The 15,519-nt window shown below is 47.1% G+C and overlaps 1 protein-coding gene across 1 annotated transcript in view; it reads left to right on the top strand.

Moving 5' to 3' along the window:
• Nucleotides 1-1,476: 1,476 nt before the first annotated feature.
• Nucleotides 1,477-15,519, top strand: part of LOC128695626 (uncharacterized) — a 51,456-nt gene continuing 37,413 nt past the window's right edge. Inside the window, exon 1 of the mRNA XM_070088308.1 lies at nt 1,477-1,778. The gene's annotated coding sequence lies outside the window, so the exon portion shown is untranslated. The remainder of the gene's footprint in view (nt 1,779-15,519) is intronic.

Raw genomic sequence — 15,519 nt, 5'->3', positions numbered from 1 at the left:
TTTTCCTTATCAAATTGAAAATATTCGTTTGGATGGGACTACCTGCATAGTGTGCACGAATATGATTGTACTGCAGTGTGAACCTTACTGTTGTATATGGGATAGTTAAATTGACGATATGTACGATTTTAAAGAATAAAGAGGAGTTGAAAACTGCGCAAGTGGCTAAGAAAATCCCTAGACATAGCAAAGCAAAGTGTGATGAGATGGAAGAGATGAAAAAATTACTTTTAGTGTGGATAAAGTAGAAAGAAATAGCAGGCGATAGCACTAGTGAAGTGATAATTTCTGGAAGCTGAACAACACTAAGGTAGGATAAAGTACAATAATTTTTTTATTATTTTTATAGTAATCTATTATTTTTTTCATTTGCACGTATTAGTGACTGTCTTTCAGTTTAAATGCACATTTACGCACTTTTTTTACAGTTCTTTTGTTACGGTTTCTCATTTTTAAGTGGTTGTATTTGGGGGCCTGGAACGAACGAACGCTGTAACGAATGAGGTTCTAGAACCAATTAGATTCGTTATTACATAGACACCTCTTTATATCATACATAGACACGTAGTGTTGTACACACACATCTCTCGGTTAAGTAAGTACATCTCTCACGTGTATGCACACTGAGATATACACTAGATGTAAATACATTAAGAGATACTCACCTCTCGGTGTATATGTTAGGTAAGACACATATGCTACAGTTAGGTATCTTTATTTCGAAACGTTTCGCCTACACAGTAGGCTTCTTCAGTCGAGTACAGAAAAGTTGATACAAGCAGAAGAGACTTGAAGACGATGTAATCAGTCCATCACCCTTGAAGTTTTGAGGTGGTCAGTCCCTCAGTATGGTATTTTATACCATTTTAATGTTCACTCTCGGTGTATATATTCGCCGAGAGATACACTTGTCTCTGATGTGGTATATATACCAAGATGTACTTACACCACTTTCAATGTATATACACCAAGATTCACACCACTCTCAGTATATATACATCGAACACTCTCAGTGTATATACACTGAGTTGTCAAGTTGAGCTTGATGGTAGGAAGTTTTTATCACCTAAAAATTTAAGAAGCTTTTCTATTTCCAGTTACTTTTAGTTAATTCCGCTACTGAACCGATACCGAATTCACCTTTTTTTTTTATTCCTTTTCTCTCAGACATTTAGAGCATTGTAACATTTATTATAATCAAGAGTGAAGCGCTAAACCCGTTGGATTGTGCAGCGCCTGTGGGGGCCCCTCACCAGGAAGAACATGGTAACAGAGGTGCGTTGTGTGTGTAAACAAAGAAAACGCACGCCGGGGATTTAATTAATGTAGCAACACTCGCCAACTTTATCATTCTGTTCACGCCACAGTCTCTAACGTCGAAAGTCTCGCAACTGAACTCTCGATTTCAAGTCTCCTGACCGCGCAGCTGAGCACGTGATCGCGTTACTTCCTCAGCAGACGGGACTGTTGGGTTGGTGGTTACCTCAGACCCCGTGCGGTCGCCACAGCCACTGGCTCCTTCGACTCCTGAGGCACCAAGTCTGGGTGTCCTGTCTTCGTACATACTTGAAGAGAACTTTTTCTTCTGGCTGCACAGTCTTATAAAAAGACAAAAAAATCTTTATCATCCTCGGGGGTTTGAGGTCTAACTGTGGCACAGATTTTCTGTAAAGAATTTTTGGATCTTCAGACGTAGCAAGTTGTTTATGTGGTATTGCTTAACAGGACTATAATCTACGACTTCAGGAAGTGGAATAGGACATAACTTTATTGAAAAAGTGAGTATTGTGGTTGTTCACAAAACTATAGGTTTACAAAAAATATGTTTTCTCATCATAGCTTATGTATACAGTAGCATGGCCCTATCACAAAATCATACAATTATCCCACAATCTGAGCTGGATATAAGGCGAGCTGTAGCTGTAGCTGTAGCTGTGATAGTCACTCAATAATATTCTGCAGGCCGTCTAGGCAACAGTTACCCATATCCATCCTGAGGGTGGAAGTCACCTACACCCATCCTGTGGGAAATCACACCATTCTGTGAGCAACAGTCACCTCATGATCATGCACTGGGTGGTTGTTCTATCATACTCATCCTGTGCCCTCTACTCATCATGTGGATGGTAGCCACACCATACCCATCCTGTGAACGGTAGTCAGATAAGATAAGATTTCGTTCGGATTTTTAACCCCGGAGGGTTAGCCACCCAGGATAACCCAAGAAAGTCAGTGCGTCATCGAGGACTGTCTAACTTATTTCCATTGGGGTCCTTAATCTTGTCCCCCAGGATGCGACCCACACCAGTCGACTAACACCCAGGTACCTATTTGCTGCTAGGTGAACAGGACAATAGGTGTAAGGAAACGTGTCGAAATGTTTCCACCCGCCGGGAATCGAACCCGGGACCTCCGTGTGTGAAGCGGGAGCTTTAGCCACCAGGCCACAGCTACGGCTACAGCTACAGCTACAGCTACAGCTACAGCTCACCTTATATCCATCCTGTGAACGATACCGCCCCACATTAATTCTGTGGGCAGTAATCCCCCGTAATTATTCTTTGGGCGGTAATTCTTTCACACCCATTGTATGGACGGAAGATCACCATACCGACCAACTGGGTGGAAATCAGCCCACACCTATCTTGTGCGCAGTAATCAACCCAAGGTTATCCTGTGGGACTCGATTAAGAGAGTCAGTCAAGAAACAAGGTTCAAGGAATGTACCCAGAGATGGGGCGTAGGGACTGTGCCCGGAGACTATACCTAATGATTGTGCCCAGTAACAGGGACCAATGAATAAGGCGAGGAACTGGGTCTGGGGACTAGTCAGCGGGCTCCACACTGGCGATGGTTACCGAGCACAGTGACGTGAATAAATATGTTTTTTTCAGGTACATGTACACAAATACTGTTACATAAATTATCATACATAGCAGCATATGTGTAGATTACCCAGGATAACCCAAAAAAGTCAGACAGAGTGACTTATTTCCGATGGGGTCCTTGGACTCCTTTCTTAGATTTTGAAAACCAGTTTTATAAGGATGTAGCATACTCCCATTTGCTGCGGCAGCCTTTCGGATGATCTGCGCCTCAGGTACTCACCTAACTGTGGTTTCAGGGGTCGAGTCATTGCTCCTAGCCCCGCCGCTTCACTGGTAGCTACTAGGTCCACTCTCTCCCTTGCTCCATGAGCTTTATTATACCTCATCTTAAGGATTATGTGTGTGTGTGTGTGCGCGCGCATTCACCTGTTTGTGGTTTCAGGGGTCGAATCACAGCTTCTGGCCCCGCCTCTTCGCTGGTCGCTACTAGGTCCACTCTCTCCCTGCTCCAAGAGCTTTAACATACCTCTTCTTGAAACTATGTATGGATGCTGCCTCCACTACATTAATCTCCAGATTGTTTCACTTCCTCACAACTCTACGGTTAAAGAAATACTTTCTAACATCTCTTTGAGTCATGTGAGGTTTCAACTTTCAGTTGTGACCCCTTGTTGCTGCGTCACATCTCTGAAACATTTCCTCCCTATCCACCTTGTTAATTCCTCTCAGTATTTTGTATGTCATTATCATGTCACCCTTATCCCTCCTGTAATCCAGTGTCGTCAGGTTGATTCCGCTTAACCTCTCCTCCTTACTTCCGAAGTAGTTGAAAACTTTTGCCCTTTCTCAATTATTTTGAATGATTGACCAGGTGTGGGTTCCATACTGGTCGAAACGTTATTTTCAGATTTGCCAGGCGCCCATTTGCTGCAGTAGTTATTTTTCTGATGTGCGCGTCAGGGGATATGTTCGGTATGATAGTCACCCCAAGTTCCTTTTGATCCCTTTCATTGAGTGGGGTTTGCTGCCTTTAACCCCGGAGCCGGTACCTCGTCTGCGGTCTTCTTTGTCTTTCCCTAAGCTTTAAGACTTTACACTTGTGTATGAGTGAATATGTGTATGTGTGTGCTTGTATGTGTCAATGTGTGTGTGTTTGTATGTGTGCATGTGTGTGTTTGCATGTGTTTATGTGTATATACGTAACCTGCACACATACACACGGTAACCAGTCATCCCAAAAACCAGTCCTCCCAACAACCAGTCCTCCCAACAACCAGTCCATCCAACAACCAGTCGTTCCAACAACCAGTCCTTCCAACAAGCAGTCCTTCCAACAAGCAGTCCTTCCAACAACCACTCCTCCCAACAACCAGTCCTTCCAACAACCAGTCCTCCAAACACCCAGTCCTTCCAACAACCAGTCCTTCCAACAAGCAGTCCTTCCAACAAGCAGTCCTTCCAACAAGCAGTCCTCCCAACAACCAGTCCTTCCAACAAGCAATCCTCCCAACAAGCAGTCCTTCCAACAACCAGTCCTTCCAACAACCAGTCCTCCCAATAACCAGTCCTTCCAACAACCAGTCCTTCCAACAATCAGCCCTCCCAATAACCAGTCCTCGTAACAACCAGTCCTCCCATCAACCAGCGGTTCCAACAACCAGTCCTTCCAACAACCAGTCCTACCAACAACCAGTCCTTCCAACAACCAGTCATGCCAACAACCAGTCATACCAACAACAACTCCTCCCAACAACCAGTCCTTCCAACAACCAGTCCTTCCAACAACCAGTCCTCCAAACAACCAGTCCTTCCAACAACCAGTCCTACAAACAACCAGTCCCTCCAACAACGAGTCCTTCCAACCATCAGTCCATCCAACAATCAGCCCTCCCAATAACCAGTCCACCCAACAACCAGTCCTCCCATCAACCAGTCCTTCCAACAACCAGTCCTTTCAGCAACCAGTCCTTCCAAAAACAAGTCTTTCCAACAACCAGTCATGCCAACAACCAGTCATGCCAACAACCAGTCCTTCCAACAATCAGTCCATCCAACAACCAGTCCCCCAACAACCAGTCCTTCCAACAATCAGTCCATCCAACAACCAGTCCCCCAACAACCAGTCCTTCCAACAACCAGTACTCCTAACAACCAGTCCTTCCAACAAGCAGTCCTTCCAACAATCAGTCCTTCCAACATTCAGTCCTCCCAACAAGCAGTCCTTCCAACAACAAGTCATCCTAACAACAAGTCTTTCCAACAACCAGTGCTTCCAACAATCAGTCCTTCCAACAACCAGTCCTCCCAACAAGCAACCCTCCCAACAAGCAGTCCTTCTAACAACCAGTCCTTCCAACAACCAGTCCTCCCAACAACCAGTCCTACCAACAACCAGTCCTTCTAACAACCAGTCCTACCAACAACCAGTCCTTCCAACAACCAGTCCTTCCAACAATCAGCCCTCCCAATAACCAGACCTCCCAACAACCAGTCCACCCAACAAGCAGTCCTTCCAACAACAAGTCCTTCCAACAACCAGTCCTTCCACCAACCAGTCATGCCAACAACCAGTCCTCGCAATAACCAGTCCTTCGAACAACCAGTCCTTCCAACAACCAGTCATGCCAGCAACCAGTCCTCCCAACAACCAGTCCTTCCAACAAACAGTCATGCCAACAACCAGTCATTCCAACAACCAGTCATGCCAACAACCAGTCCTCCCAACAACCAGTCATTCCAACAACCAGTCCTCCTAACAACCAGTCCTTCCAACAACCAGTCCTCCTAACAACCAGTCCTTCCAACAACCAGTCCTTCCAACAATCAGCCCTCCCAACAACCAGTCCTTCCAACAACAAGTCATACCAGCAACCTATCCTCCCAACAACCAGTCCTTCCAACAACCAGTCATGCCTACAACCAGTCCTCCCAATAACCAGTCCTTCCAACAACCAGTCCTTCCAACAACCAGTCATGCCAACAATCACCCTCCCAACAAGCAGTCCTTCCAACAACAAGTCATACCTAAAACCAGCATTCCCAACAACCAGTCCTTCCAACAACCAGTCATGCCAACAACCAATCCTCCCATTAACCAGTCCTTCCAACAACCAGTCCTTCCAACAACCAGTCATGCCAACAACCTGTCCTCCCAACAAGCAGTCCTTCCAACAACCAGTCATACCTAAAACCAGCCCTCCCAACAACCAGTCCTTCCAACAACCAGTCCTTCCAACAACCAGTCATGCCAACAACCTGTCCTCCCAACAAGCAGTCCTTCCAACAAGCAGTCCTTCCAACAACCAGTCCTCCTAACAACCAGTCTTTCCAACAACCAGTCCTTCCAACAATCAGCCCTCCCAACAACCAGTCCTTCCAACAACCAGTCATGCCAACAACCAATCCTCCCATTAACCAGTCCTTCCAACAACCAGTCCTTCCAACAACCAGTCATGCCAACAACCTGTCCTCCCAACAACAAGTCCTTCCAACAACCAGTCATGCCAACAACTAGTCTGTCCAACAACCAGTCATGCCAACAAGCAGTCCTTCCAACAAGCAGTCCTTCCAACAACCAGTCCTTCCAACAATCAGTCCTCCCAACAGCCAGTCCTCCCATCAACCAGCGGTTCCAACAAACAGTCTTTCCAACAACCAGTCCTACCAACAACCAGTCCTTCCAACAAACAGTCATGCCAACAACCAGTCATACCAACAACCACTCCTCCCAACAACCAGTCCTTCCAACAACCAGTCCTACCAACAACCAGTCCTACCAACAACCAGTCCTTCCAACAACCAGTTCTCCTAACAACCAGTCCTTCCAACAACCAGTCCTTCCAACAACCAGTCCTACCAACAACCAGTCCTCCCAACAACCAGTCCTTCCAAGAACCAGTCCTCCTAACAACCAGTCCTTCCAACAACCAGTCCTACCAACAACCAGTCCTTCAAACAACCAGTCCTATCAACAACCAGTCCTTCCAAGAACCAGTCCTCCTAACAACCAGTTCTTCCAACAACCAGTCCTCCTAACAACCAGTCCTTCCAACAACCATTCCATCCAACAACCAGACCTTCCAACAACCAGTCCTTCCAACAACCAGTCCTCCCAACAACCAGTCCTTCCAACAACCAGTCCTCCTAACAACCGGTCCTTCCAACAACCAGTCCTTCCAACAACCAGTCCTTCCAACAACCAGTCCTCCCAATAATCAGTCTCTCCAACAACCAGTCCTTCCAACAATCAGCCCTCCCAATAACCAGTCCTCCCAACAACCAGTCCTCCCAACAACCAGTCCTTCCAACAACCAGTCCTTCCAACAACCAGTCCTTCCAACAACCAGTCTTTCCAACAACCAGTCATGCCAACAACTAGTCATGCCAACAACCACTCCTCCCAACAACCAGTCCTTCCAACAACCAGTCCTTCCAACAACCAGTCCCCCAACAACCAATCCTTCCAGCAACCAGTCCTCCTAACAACAAGTCCTTCCAACAACCAGTCCTTCCAACAACCAGTCCTTCCAACAACCAGTCCTCCCAACAAGCAGTCCTCCCAACAAGCAGTCCTTCCAACAACCAGTCCTCCCATCAAGCAGTCCTTCCAACAACCAGTCCTCCCAACAACCAGTCCTCCCAACAACCAGTCCTTCCAACAACCAGTGCTTCCAACAATCAGCCCTCCCAATAACCAGACCTCCCAACAACCAGTCCTCCCAACAACCAGTCCTTCCAACAACCAGTCCTTCCAACAACCAGTCCTTCCAACAGCCAGTCATGCCAACAACCAGTCCTCCCAATAACCAGTCCTACCAACAACCAGTCCTTCCAACAACCAGTCCTTCCAACAACCAGTCATCCCAACAACCAGTCCTTCCAACATCCGGTCCTTCCAACAACCAGTCCTTCCAACAACCAGTCATGCCAACAACCAGTCCTCCCAATAACCAGTCCTTCCAACAACCAGTCCTTCCAACAATAAGCCCACCCAATAATCAGTCCACCCAACAACCAGTCCTCCCTATAACCAGCGGTTCCAACAACCAGTCCTTCCAACAACCAGTCCCACCAACAACAAGTTCTTCCAAGAACCAGTCATGCCAACAACCAGTCATGCCAACAACCACTCCTCCCAACAACCAGTCCTTCCAACAACCAGCCCTTCCAACAACCAGTCCTCCCAAAAACCAGTCCTTCCAAACAACCAGTCCTCCTAACAACCAGTCCTTCCAACAACCAGTCCTTCCAACAACCAGTCCTTCCAACAATCAGCCCTCCCAATAACCAGTCCTCGTAACAACCAGTCCTCCCATCAACCAGCGGTTCCAACAACCAGTCCTTCCAACAACCAGTCCTACCAACAACCAGTCCTTCCAACAACCAGTCATGCCAACAACCAGTCATACCAACAACAACTCCTCCCAACAACCAGTCCTTCCAACAACCAGTCCTTCCAACAACCAGTCCTCCAAACAACCAGTCCTTCCAACAACCAGTCCTACAAACAACCAGTCCCTCCAACAACGAGTCCTTCCAACAACCAGTCCTTCCAACAATCAGCCCTCCCAATAACCAGTCCACCCAACAACCAGTCCTCCCATCAACCAGTCCTTCCAACAACCAGTCCTTTCAGCAACCAGTCCTTCCAAAAACAAGTCTTTCCAACAACCAGTCATGCCAACAACCAGTCATGCCAACAACCAGTCCTTCCAACAATCAGTCCATCCAACAACCAGTCCCCCAACAACCAGTCCTTCCAACAATCAGTCCATCCAACAATCAGTCCCCCAACAACCAGTCCTTCCAACAACCAGTACTCCTAACAACCAGTCCTTCCAACAAGCAGTCCTTCCTACAATCAGTCCTTCCAACATCCAGTCCTCCCAACAAGCAGTCCTTCCAACAACAAGTCATCCCAACAACCAGTCTTTCCAACAACCAGTGCTTCCAACAATCAGTCCTTCCAACAACCAGTCCTCCCAACAAGCAACCCTCCCAACAAGCAGTCCTTCTAACAACCAGTCCTTCCAACAACCAGTCCTCCCAACAACCAGTCCTACCAACAACCAGTCCTTCTAACAACCAGTCCTACCAACAACCAGTCCTTCCAACAACCAGTCCTTCCAACAATCAGCCCTCCCAATAACCAGACCTCCCAACAACCAGTCCACCCAACAAGCAGTCCTTCCAACAACAAGTCCTTCCAACAACCAGTCCTTCCACCAACCAGTCATGCCAACAACCAGTCCTCGCAATAACCAGTCCTTCGAACAACCAGTCCTTCCAACAACCAGTCATGCCAGCAACCAGTCCTCCCAACAACCAGTCCTTCCAACAAACAGTCATGCCAACAACCAGTCATTCCAACAACCAGTCATGCCAACAACCAGTCCTCCCAACAACCAGTCATTCCAACAACCAGTCCTCCTAACAACCAGTCCTTCCAACAACCAGTCCTCCTAACAACCAGTCCTTCCAACAACCAGTCCTTCCAACAATCAGCCCTCCCAACAACCAGTCCTTCCAACAACAAGTCATACCAGCAACCTATCCTCCCAACAACCAGTCCTTCCAACAACCAGTCATGCCTACAACCAGTCCTCCCAATAACCAGTCCTTCCAACAACCAGTCCTTCCAACAACCAGTCATGCCAACAATCACCCTCCCAACAAGCAGTCCTTCCAACAACCAGTCATACCTAAAACCAGCCCTCCCAACAACCAGTCCTTCCAACAACCAGTCATGCCAACAACCAATCCTCCCATTAACCAGTCCTTCCAACAACCAGTCCTTCCAACAACCAGTCATGCCAACAACCTGTCCTCCCAACAAGCAGTCCTTCCAACAACCAGTCATACCTAAAACCAGCCCTCCCAACAACCAGTCCTTCCAACAACCAGTCCTTCCAACAACCAGTCATGCCAACAACCTGTCCTCCCAACAAGCAGTCCTTCCAACAAGCAGTCCTTCCAACAACCAGTCCTCCTAACAACCAGTCTTTCCAACAACCAGTCCTTCCAACAATCAGCCCTCCCAACAACCAGTCCTTCCAACAACCAGTCATGCCAACAACCAATCCTCCCATTAACCAGTCCTTCCAACAACCAGTCCTTCCAACAACCAGTCATGCCAACAACCTGTCCTCCCAACAACAAGTCCTTCCAACAACCAGTCATGCCAACAACTAGTCTTTCCAACAACCAGTCATGCCAACAAGCAGTCCTTCCAACAAGCAGTCCTTCCAACAACCAGTCCTTCCAACAATCAGTCCTCCCAACAGCCAGTCCTCCCATCAACCAGCGGTTCCAACAAACAGTCTTTCCAACAACCAGTCCTACCAACAACCAGTCCTTCCAACAAACAGTCATGCCAACAACCAGTCATACCAACAACCACTCCTCCCAACAACCAGTCCTTCCAACAACCAGTCCTACCAACAACCAGTCCTACCAACAACCAGTCCTTCCAACAACCAGTTCTCCTAACAACCAGTCCTTCCAACAACCAGTCCTTCCAACAACCAGTCCTACCAACAACCAGTCCTCCCAACAACCAGTCCTTCCAAGAACCAGTCCTCCTAACAACCAGTCCTTCCAACAACCAGTCCTACCAACAACCAGTCCTTCCAACAACCAGTCCTACCAACAACCAGTCCTTCCAAGAACCAGTCCTCCTAACAACCAGTCCTTCCAACAACCAGTCCTCCTAACAACCAGTCCTTCCAACAACCAGTCCTTCCAACAACCAGACCTTCCAACAACCAGTCCTTCCAACAACCAGTCCTCCCAACAACCAGTCCTTCCAACAACCAGTCCTCCTAACAACCGGTCCTTCCAACAACCAGTCCTTCCAACAACCAGTCCTTCCAACAACCAGTCCTCCCAATAATCAGTCTCTCCAACAACCAGTCCTTCCAACAATCAGCCCTCCCAATAACCAGTCCTCCCAACAACCAGTCCTCCCAACAACCAGTCCTTCCAACAACCAGTCCTTCCAACAACCAGTCCTTCCAACAACCAGTCTTTCCAACAACCAGTCATGCCAACAACTAGTCATGCCAACAACCACTCCTCCCAACAACCAGTCCTTCCAACAACCAGTCCTTCCAACAACCAGTCCCCCAACAACCAATCCTTCCAGCAACCAGTCCTCCTAACAACAAGTCCTTCCAACAACCAGTCCTCCCAACAATCACTCCTCCCAACAACCAGTGCTCTCAACAACTAGTCCTCCCAACAACCAGTCCTCCCAACAATCAGTCCTCCCAACAACCAGCCATTCCAACTACCAGTTCTCCCAACAACCAGTCCTCCCAACAATCAGTCCTCCTAACAACCAGTGCTTTCAACAACCAGTCCTCCCAACAACCAGTCCTCCCAACAACCAGTCCTCCCAACAACCAGTCCTTCCAACAACCAGTCCTTCCAACAACCAGTCCTTCCAACAGCCAGTCATGCCAACAACCAGTCCTCCCAATAACCAGTCCTACCAACAACCAGTCCTTCCAACAACCAGTCCTTCCAACAACCAGTCATCCCAACAACCAGTCCTTCCAACATCCGGTCCTTCCAACAACCAGTCCTTCCAACAACCAGTCATGCCAACAACCAGTCCTCCCAATAACCAGTCCTTCCAACAACCAGTCCTTCCAACAATAAGCCCACCCAATAATCAGTCCACCCAACAACCAGTCCTCCCTATAACCAGCGGTTCCAACAACCAGTCCTTCCAACAACCAGTCCCACCAACAACAAGTTCTTCCAAGAACCAGTCATGCCAACAACCAGTCATGCCAACAACCACTCCTCCCAACAACCAGTCCTTCCAACAACCAGCCCTTCCAACAACCAGTCCTCCCAAAAACCAGTCCTTCCAAACAACCAGTCCTCCTAACAACCAGTCCTTCCAACAACCAGTCCTTCCAACAACCAGTCCTTCCAACAACCAGTCCTCCCAACAAGCAGTCCTTCTAACAGCCAGTCCTCCCAACAACCAGTCCTTCCAACAACCAGTCCTTCCAACAATTAGCCCTCCCAATAACCAGACCTCCCAACAACCAGTCCTCCCAACAACCAGTCCTTCGAACAACCAGTCCTTCCAACAACCAGTCCTTCCAACAACCAGTCCTCCCAACAACCAGTCCTTCGAACAACCAGTCCTTCCAACAACCAGTCTTTCCATCAACCAGTCATGCCAACAACCAGTCCTCCCAATGGGCCGCGTGCCCAGAATGTTGCAAGGATTCTCTGAAAGAGGAAGCTGGTCGCCCTGTGGTCCTTGGTTTCTATGATGAGCTTTTCACCCAACTCTTTGAGGAGCTTTAGAGCACACTTGCCCCATGCTGCAAGGGTTTCCGACTGTTACAAAAAAAACGCTATATCTAGTAATGATTGAGATCTCCAGTGAATACTAGAAAGGAGTGTCCTTCTAGCATCCAGCCTGTTACTGGGTTTTTGTAACGAGTAGTCAGTATCCTGGTCCAATTATCCATTATAATTTAGTAAGATTCAATAGTGCTTCAGGATTACAACTGGTAGGCTACTAACTAAAGAAATTAATATTTAATGAGATTATTAATAACAATAAAGTCGTCTAGGCGCATAATATCAAAGTAAATTAAAGGGATCAATTGAATATAATATAGGACACAAGTTGCTACTCTTCTCGTGTGTACAGTAGCATTGTGCTGAAGGCACATATCATATCTTTATGGCTTTTAAGTACCGTCTGGTACAGTGTCAGCATTTAATAAAATAATACAAATATATACAAGTAAGTTTGTGTGTATGTGTGTAAGTGCTTTAAGTAGTTCGCTATGTCTCAAGACTCGACTAGACTTAACCAGTGACTGACTAAAAGCCCTCATATAAACTAACTTCTTGACCAACCTTGCAATCAGAACAGCTTGCTTGGACAATAAAACGACTGATAAGCCGAACAGCAATATAACAAGCAACAGCGACACAGAATCAGGAACAAGGAGATAATATAACGACACTAAGTAGGGACCATCTGCAGATCCTCCATAAAAGTCACAAAACTCCCATACTACTGAATCTAAGTTAAGCATTAGAAAATCCCCGACTGTGACAGTGCACAAATACCAGTACAAATTAGGTCAGAAGAGTGTTTATGAGACACACAACCTCAGTACAACGTCAAAAATCACTAAGTCTAGGCAAGGCTCTGTAAACAGAGTTATACAGAAACAATAACAAGAAAGTGATAGAGACAATCTTTCAACAAGGGCCTGCAATGGAGAGCTAGAGAGGGACGTCTTATTGGAAGCAACGTCAAACAGACCGGGGCAAGTGCAGCCCAGGTAGTCTCTGCTCCAGGTGAGGTGTGATCACCCCACCCTGATCACATGACTCTTCATGGACTGCTGCTGCCCAGCAACTACAGAGAAGCCAGCAGTGAAACAAGTGGAGCAATAATTACAGTAGTTAGACAATGCTGTCAGCTAGTTAACACTCTCGAACAATGAGCACTGAATAATATATACATGTTACATCCTACCTAATAATATAACTAAGTCAAATAATAATATAAAGCAATATATTTATGATTTAGCTAATTTCGCAGATATAAGCAATATAAAATTATATGAACAGGTAATATACATTATATACATTGTGACCCATTCAGGGGTCGCAATACCGACCCTATTGGGATGAAGGTCTTCATATTTGCGGATCTTCTGGGTCTCCCTGTGGCTGGCAACTCCACCCCCTTCAGCTTCGGAGTATGGCAAGTAGGTGTCTGCCAATGTGGCAGCACAGGTGTAGTCCCAGGCAATCTGCTTTCCATCCTTCCAGGGTAGCATAATGGCTCCATCAGGATGCTTTTGACTTCCGTCAAACATCTGCACTTGGGGTTTCCATTGAGCTGGGCAATGGGCTGTGGCAAGGCTTCTCTTTATGATGTCATTGACTTCCTCATGTCTGGCATACTTCCCTTCTACTGTGTGACACACGAGACCATGAAGTCCGAATTGATCAGCCATTGCCCTGCTACAAATACACCTATGTTCGGTGAGGATGGGGGCGGCTAGGCGAAGAGCAACACCAATCCGAATGGCCTGTGGGTCGAGTCGAGTGCCCTGAAGCGTTGGTGAGCATTGTGTTGCCGATTTTTTCCATGATCGGTTTGTCCCAGTGGGACTGTTTGTGTTCTTTGGGAGGAGCTGGTCTACTGGAGGAGTCTGCAAGGGTGTCCCACCAAATCGCTGCTTCAGTAAACCTGGGGTCTTGAGCTTCTACCACATCTCTCGAGTGTTTGGGGGCAATCTTCTTGACTAATGCACTGGAAGCCAAACATAAAGACAGTAAAGCAGGTAAAGCAACATGCGTTGCTTTGCGCACCCCAAGTCGCACTGGGAGGGTTGCCTGATCCCATTGCTGATCCTCTAGTGACAGGTTCAGTGCCTTCTTAAAGGTTGATCTCAGGTGTGTGTCATATTCGTCGAGTGTTGGGTTGTGAAAAGAGGGTGCACACTTCAGGAAGTAAGTGAGTCTTGGCATGATAAGACACCTTGTGAGGAGATACAGAGCATCATGGGCATCAAGATCGATTATTCTCTCCTCCATTCTCATCAGGTCATTTAATTTGTCCTTGAGGACAGTGTTGATGGCCTGGTGACCCAGCGGTGTTCCCAAGAGGGTACTGTTGGAGGAGTGGTAGTAGAGACTTCTGGGAGGATTCTTCGCACGGCATTGATTATTCCCTGGTTCGCTGTGATAATTTCACACTTGGAGGGATTGAGGATGAGTCCCAAGTCTTCTCCCTGTGTTTTCACTACTTGTAGGTCCCCTACCAGGGACTCTTCAGTACCTGCCAGAGTGCCATCGTCCAGGTACCAGATGTTGAGCTCACTGCATAGGCCAGAAGTTAGTTCTCTTACTGCCAAGCAGAAGAGAAGTGGAGCTAGTGGGTCACACTGCTGAATACCCTCTGATGAGAGAATTTCATGTTCTTCAAACAAAAGAACTGAGGGTTTGCTGTAGCCGGCTGAAATGAAGGGAAAAAGACTGGGGAACCGATCCCGAACAGATGGCAAGTCTACATCCTACATCTCTCTTCACCATATTAAAGGCATTTCTAAAATCAAGTTTGCCTATGGCCTTGCCTTCTGGTAGGTCCCTGATGTAGGCCCTTGCCGCATGAGGAGCGGCATCACTGCCTTGAGAGACCCCAAAGCCCAGCTGGTGTGGCTGGAGTAAAGTGGCAGCTTCTAGGCGAATGTTTCTTACTGCTGCTTTGGCAATGAGACGGCGAAGAGTGTTACCAACAGCAATGGGTCAGATTCCCCATCCTTCTTCTTCAAAGCACATAGCGAGGCTCTAAAAAAGAAAGGTTTAATTTCTTCTGGGATTCACCCAGCCACACAGTTGTTAACGAAAGTTGTTTACTCGGTGAGAAGAATTGATGCAGATGCACCGAGTACTGGATTTACCATCTCTATGAGGTGCTGAAGCCGAATTACAGTGTAACCTCCTGCAGATCCTGTTGGAAATGAAACTATCTCCTTATAGACTTCTGATTCTGGCAAAATTAATTGTTCAGTGATGGGGTCTTCCTCAGGGTTGTTGTTAATGGCTATGGTGTCCCTGGTTGGATGCTTGTCTCATAGTGCTTGGGCTGTGGTCTCATCTTTGGGAGCTACAGTGTCGTCACTTGTAATTATTC

The sequence above is a fragment of the Cherax quadricarinatus genome, chromosome 2 (genome assembly GCF_038502225.1).
Source record: "Cherax quadricarinatus isolate ZL_2023a chromosome 2, ASM3850222v1, whole genome shotgun sequence".
NCBI lineage: Eukaryota > Metazoa > Arthropoda > Malacostraca > Decapoda > Parastacidae > Cherax > Cherax quadricarinatus.
Note: the sequence above shows the minus strand (reverse complement) of the source record. Positions and strands in the feature narration are given on the sequence as shown.